Genomic DNA, 7314 nt, shown 5'->3' on the forward strand with positions numbered 1-7314 from the left:
ATATCCGTAGAGTTAAAAACAAAAAAACGTGACAAATCACATTAGTATCACACGTTAGAAGGTTAACTGCTGTACCTGACATGACAATCGACAAGCTAATTATCAAACGGCGTCACTCACACTCCTATTAAAACACGGGAAAATAATAATTAAAAGCCGAACTAACCGCTTACTACCAAAATATATACACAAGTAATTAAAAATAATGCGTAACACATTTTTACTTCTCACGGAAAAATACGGTTTAACTTCAAACGGCAGAATCTCACGTCTGCCCCCTACTGCCGTTCTGAGGTAACTGCGGGATTCCCGTAGGTCGCAGCACTTGAGAATCTGCGTTCCCTCAATTAACGTCCCACCACAACACTCCAGATACGGTTAACGGGTACAGTCATTATTTAACGTACCACAAAACATTAACCAGATAAAATATATTCTAAAGTAAAAGTAATGACATTTGGTGAAGTAAAAAAATTAGCATATTGGGGCAGCGTGTGGCTCAGTAGGTTAAGCCTGTGTGCTTGTAATCACAAGATCGCCGGTTCAAACCCAGCCTCAGCATGTCTGCAGCTCCTTGAGCAAGGCATTTAACCCCCAGCTTCCTGGGCACCCCAACAGGTGGCTGCCCTTCACAGACAGCTTGTTCTACAAAGAGCAAGTTGAAGGAGGTGTGAAAAGAATTTCCCCATGAGGGACAATAAAGGTTAAATTATAATTATATTTAGGAACAACGAGATTCCACTTGTGTCTTGATGATGGGGAATAATTTGTCAAACATTCCTCTCACCCAGAGAAAGGAGGGTCTCACCATCAATAAGGTGAAAAAGCAAAACCTTTATACATGCAATATGCAAACATTATCATCTCTACATTTAGACAAGGTTTAAGCTGAAATGTTTCATAATTCGAAGAACCTTTATACAGTATGTAGTGTTGGAGAGTAATGGTGAGTCTGCCATCAGAAATGAAGTAGCTGTCCAGACCATGGAAAGCTAGTTCCTCACTGGGCAGCACCACTGTCCAGTGTGGGTCTCCCTCAGCTATGCAGCAGTGTAGGTGGCTGTTAAAGCTGGAGGCTCTTAGGATTTTTCCACATAGATTCCAGCTGCCCAAGACCCCAAATCTGTGGTAGATCTTTATAAACAGATTCTAATTTATTAAACTTGTGCACACATCCTTAATCTATATCACTTAATTCCATCCTGTGTTCCCCAATATTCGGTCCGCATACAATCAACCCCAAGCATTATATTATAAAATAGAAGTTCCCAATTGTAACACTTTTATTTAATCTGCAAGAATAAACAACCCATTCAAATTGCAGTGGAGCTGTTAGAGGTTCTGTGATTGGAAGGTTCATTTCTGATTCCATGATCAGCAGAGGGATATCATCACTGTTGGGCCTTCATGTTGTGGCTAGTGTACAGGTTAGGATGCTGTATCTTTCGCCAGAAGGTCATCAGTTCAAATCCTTGGCTCAGCAGTGTGATTTCTGTATTGGACCCACAAGCAAGACCCTTAACTCATAATTGTTCCAGGGACTGCCTGACCTCTCTTTCTCAAAAACATGCATTGCTTAATAAAATTTCTGTGTTAGCATGTCAATAATGAAGCAGAATATTAGTCAGCAATTTCGCTCAACACCTAGACAGCAATACTACGCATACATCTGATTTACTGAGTCATGCACAAACCTTTTTTAAATTCATGTTCCGTAGATAAACACTCTTATGAATGGTCAGCATACATAATAAGTGGATTCTCCACATGACAGAGTTCATTCAGAGGATTAATCAGGGTAAGCCATTTAAGCAGAGGCCTTGCGTGTTCATGCCTGTCCCCCTGTCATTCTACTGTCAACTACAGTGGCCCGCCCATCTCTGCACTGATTGGACAGCGGGAGCAAAGAGGCGGGATTGGTAACATAAAGGAGAAAATTCTGGGCTGTCGATTTGCTCAGTACAAGCTAGAAAAACCTGCAGGCTAGGTTAAGCCTGGCCTTTCTAAAAGTCTGTTGGATGAAGTACACATTCTTTCGCCTGCTGGTTCTATAGTGTAGCAGTTTTCACATCTGCTTTACATGTAGCCCTGGGGTCAATCCTGGGTAGAACCAAGTAAATTTCTCATCATTATGTCCCTGTTAATCTAGAATTTTCCCCTCAGACAGATGAAGTGCATTTTATCTTTTGACTTTTATAAAAATGGACATGAGGACCAGCAGTAAGAGAAGTGAGGGGGCCATCGGCAAGCGGTTTCATTATGGGAAACGACAAAGACAGTTCATCACACTACCCTGTAATCTGACTACATTGGGATCTGTGTCAGTTTATGCTCTGTCCTGACGGGTATTCAGCTTTCCGGTGAAACATGCCAGGTTTAGCATGTTAGCGCATTAGCGTGTTAGCACCAGAGTGCCATTTGTAGTCAGATTACAGGGTAGCCGTCGTCTTCTCGCATTAGATAAACTGTGCTTTTTTTAAATAACTGATATGTCATTAAAGAAAATACAATACAGCTTCTTGATGGATCCATTTCGTCAAATCACTACGTAATGCATTTCCTCTTTCCGGTAAAGAAGACTGTAAAAAGGCGCTGCGAGGGCAAGTCTGTCTCAAATCTTTCTTGTGACAATTTCCTTCAGTTTAAGTGTATAGGGCGTGTTGTGAGGGTGACTCGGCGGGAGTGTGACTCGAAATGAAGGCGGAGTGTCGAGTGTATAGTTTGGGATTGGGCCCAAATCGAACTCACGGTTTTCGGACACTCGGTCGGTGACAAAAAAGAATGGTTTGCGAACCGATTCCCAAGAGCCCTCGCGGCATTTGCTGCAGAAATGCAGTTACGCTGTTGAAAGGAATAAAATTAACGCAGCTGTTCACAGCATGATTGCCAGGGTAGCGGTTTTCCCGCACAATTGGGCTATTTTAGAAAAGGAGTTGCGGGAAAAAATACGGAGTTGCGGGTTGCGGTTTTTTGGGCTACATTTATAATATACCGCGGCCGCAAAAAAATAAATAAAATAAAATAATTGTGGACAAAGATAAATGGGAACCTTTTATTACTGGGTGTTGATCCCCGGGAATGAATACTTGGCAACAAACGCTGCTGCTCGCGAGACGCGAGTAGGCGCGCGCGCCACATGTGCTTTTGACATCACAAATCAAGCATCATCATCACGTCACTCCATGAGAGCGTTGTAGTCAGAAGCGTCGGTTCGGTTGTCTGTGGATGAACAAGCAGCATTCTAAAATGTCAGGTAAATGGGGAAAGTAGGGAAAGAAGTATCGCAAAGAATGGGAGACAGAGAAAGGATTAAAGGAGTGGATTCGAAGTGTTCCAAATGATGATAGAAAAGCGTTCTGCAAATATTGCAAATGTGAAGTAAGAGCTCACCACGGTGATCTGGTAGCTCATGCTGCGACTGAAAAACATAAAAAAAATGCGGCTCCTTTCTCAAATGCCAGAACATTATTTGACACAGGCAGTTCCTTTCTAAGAAATAATGCATCTGTGAAAGAGGCAGAGTTGCTTGTCACTCAAGCACTTACACTGTTGACCACTTAGAAGAGAGAAGAGAAAAAGTAAGTACAAGTTAGTACTTCTGACTATAGGGTCAGAAAATATCAGAGAAGACATGTTCTTATTTGACCTTTATTGTATGAGATTGTGTATTAAAAAAAACACAGTGTGTGATATTAAGAATTTGGGTAAGACAAAAGGCCAATACTTTAAACTTAAACTTATATAAATTTATTTTAAGGCCCTTTGTGGGAATCCAGCCGTTGTCTAATCTGATTGGACACTGAAAAATTGGGCTAGTTTTCATTCCTTTTGGGCGGATTTTGAGTTGTCATTGGGCTGGAAATATTTCTGGGACCTGGCAACCCTGGTTCACAGGGCTGTCAACTTTGGTCAGCCGGTTGGCGTGAGATTTTCGATTTCAGACAAGTCCGCACACGCATTTACACCTTTGTGACAGTTTTATTCCCTTGTAAATGGTCTGTATGGTTTGCAAACTACCCCAACGCTTTTGCTGCAGCTAATTTTAGGTTTATAATGTAATAATATAAATTTGCCGTAAGATTTCTTGCACGACCGTGAGAGTCCGAAAGCGTGATTGTCACGCCAGATGCGTGAGAGTTGGCAGCCCTGTGTTCATCATTTGTCACAACAGTAAATTATTGCATTCTTTCATCAAAAACCAAAGATATTTATTAACTTTGACGTTTACACAACAACGTATGCAAGTTTACTCATGCTCATTGTATGTGTGTGTGATTGTATTGGTAATATTGCAGTTGTTAACTGATGTAGTCCTTGATACTCATGCACATGAATTTGGCTAAAGTAAAGAAAATAAGAGGGTGAGGGTAAAATGCGGATTCCGCCGGATTCCGCCGAACGTAAACAAAAGGAGGAGCTCAGCATTGCGGTGCAACTGCGCAGTCAGTACAATACGGATGTCCGAAATCGTATTGTTCTTAATGTTAACATTAATTTCATTGTTAATTTGTTAAACATGTGAAAATGTTCTATATGTTATCTGTTGAGCGTTCTCTGGTCGAGGATAATCTGCATTTTTCCCCTCTCTTGTCCCGTCAGACAGATGTATCGGATGTCCATGGCTACCAACGTCACTGTTCATGGATGCCTGTTCCTGACGAATAAAATAAATCATAATAAATCAATAAATAAATATGTCTTTCACCAAACATGTCAGTATTTTATTGTAATTCTGTATTTCTGTAGATCTCACATCCAAGCACTATTGAACTGTTTTGGTGTTATCTGATTAAATATTCTCATATAAGTACAGCTATACTGTACAGCTTGAAAGCACTCCTAGCTGTGAAATATCTACCTAGAAACGTGGTTGCCACTCTACAAGCCATTTTATCAGAATTAATACACGAAATAAATAAAAGAAAAGGGATATTGCAAAGCATCTGTTATATTGAAACATGGAAGTGCTACGTAGAAATCCTGTCCCGTGACATGTGATATATTGCCGGAAAGCTCGCAATTTGTACTATACGGAAATGCATGGAAGTTCCCAGCGCAGGATTTCTAAATGTGCATTTCGCCCTGTACACTGTAACAATGGGGAAGCTGCCATCCATAATGTTAAACTAAAAGTCCACGGAAGTGGCACGTAGAAATCCTGCGCTGGGACATGTGATATACTGCCGGAAAGCTCGCAATTTCTACTATACGAAAATGCATGAAAGTTCCCAGCGCAGGATTTCTAAATGTGCATTTCGCCCTGTACACTGTAACAATGGGGAAGATGCCATCCAGAATCTTAAACTAAAAGTCCACGGAAGTGACACGTAGAAATCCTGCGCTGGGACATGTGATATACTGCCGGAAAGCTCGCAATGTCTACTATACGAAAATGCATGAAAGTTCCCAGCGCAGGATTTCTAAATGTGCATTTCACCCTGTACACTGTAACCATGGGGAAGCTGCCATCCAGAATGTTAAACTAAAAGTCCACGGAAGTGGCACGTAGAAATCCTGCGCTGGGATAATTCATATACTGCCGGAAAGCTCGCAATTTGTACTATACGAAAATGCATGAAAGTTCCCAGCGCAGGATTTCTAAATGTGCATTTCGCCCTGTACACTGTAACAATGGGGAAGATGCCATCCAGAATCTTAAACTAAAAGTCCACGGAAGTGGCACGTAGAAATCCTGCGCTGGGACATGTGATATACTGCCGGAAAGCTCGCAATTTCTACTATACGAAAATGCATGAAAGTTCCCAGCGCAGGATTTCTAAATGTGCATTTCACCCTGTACACTGTAACCATGGGGAAGCTGCCATCCAGAATGTTAAACTAAAAGTCCACGGAAGTGGCACGTAGAAATCCTGCGCTGGGAACTCCCATGCACTTTCGTATAGTACAAATCGCGAGCTTTCCGGCAATATATCACATGTCCCAGCGCAGGATTTCTATGTGCCACTTCCGTGGACTTTTAGTTTAAGATTATAGATACATGGTTACAGTGTACAGGGCGAAATGCACATTTAGAAATCCTGCGCTGGGAACTTCCAAGCACTTTCGTATAGTACAAATCGCGAGCTTTCCGGCAATATATCACATGTCCCAGCGCAGGATTTCTATGTGCCACTTCCGTGGACTTTTAGTTTAAGATTATAGATAGCAGCTTCCACATGGTTACAGTGTACAGGGCGAAATGCACATTTAGAAATCCTGCGCTGGGAACTTCCATGCACTTTCGTATAGTACAAATCGCGAGCTTTCCGGCAATATATCACATGTCCCAGCGCAGGATTTCTATGTGCCACTTCCGTGGACTTTTAGTTTAAGATTATAGATACATGGTTACAGTGTACAGGGCGAAATGCACATTTAGAAATCCTGCGCTGGGACATGTGATACATTGCCGGAAAGCTCGCGATTTGTACTATACGAAAGTGCTTGGAAGTTCCCAGCGCAGGATTTCTAAATGTGCATTTCGCCCTGTACACTGTAACCATGTATCTATAATCTTAAACTAAAAGTCCACGGAAGTGGCACATAGAAGTGAGGCCCCAGCAAATGTGATATATTGCCAGGAAGGTCGGAATTTGTACTTTACGAAAATTCAAGATTGAAGATTCAAGATTCAAAAGGTTTATTCGTCACGCAGGCTACACAGTTGTACACATACAACATGTAGTGGAATGTAACCCTGGTCACTCTGAGCAGCTGTGCATGATAAGAGAGTAACAAAATATAGAAAAAATAATAAAAATAATAAAATAAAAAATACATGAAATGTTCAGCTGTACATAATCTATACATAAGTGATAGGTAAGAGGTATATAAGTGCAATGTGGAAGAGGCCTGAGGTATGTGCCAATGATTTGGACAGGGTGAAGCAGCACCTAGAGGCATTGAGTATTGTCCTGATTTAGGAGCATTATGACCTGGGGGAAAAAGCTCTTCCTTAACCTTTCCGTTCTGTGGTGCGTTTCCCAAAACCATAGTTCGAAGGAACGTTCGCAAACACTGTCCTTAAGTTGCGTATTTCAAACAACTCACGAGCTGTAGTTAGAAGCTTAGTCCCGGGTAAATACGTCAGCGATGGTGGAAAATGCATTCTAAGAAGGGTATACAGTCACCGTGTAAGTAAAAAATTGTATAATCTTTCATAACTAATAGGGAATAATTTAGCTCTACGATCACATATAATGTGAAGTTGTCTGAAAATGTTTGAAACGTAATTGTTGTGTGGGTCTCTGGTCATAAGTACGGTAACTGTCGGTGGTGAGCAATAGGGACACCTTGCTGGGTGATGCGGGAAGA

This window comes from Paramormyrops kingsleyae, chromosome 4 (assembly GCF_048594095.1).
Source record: "Paramormyrops kingsleyae isolate MSU_618 chromosome 4, PKINGS_0.4, whole genome shotgun sequence".
Taxonomy (NCBI): domain Eukaryota; kingdom Metazoa; phylum Chordata; class Actinopteri; order Osteoglossiformes; family Mormyridae; genus Paramormyrops; species Paramormyrops kingsleyae.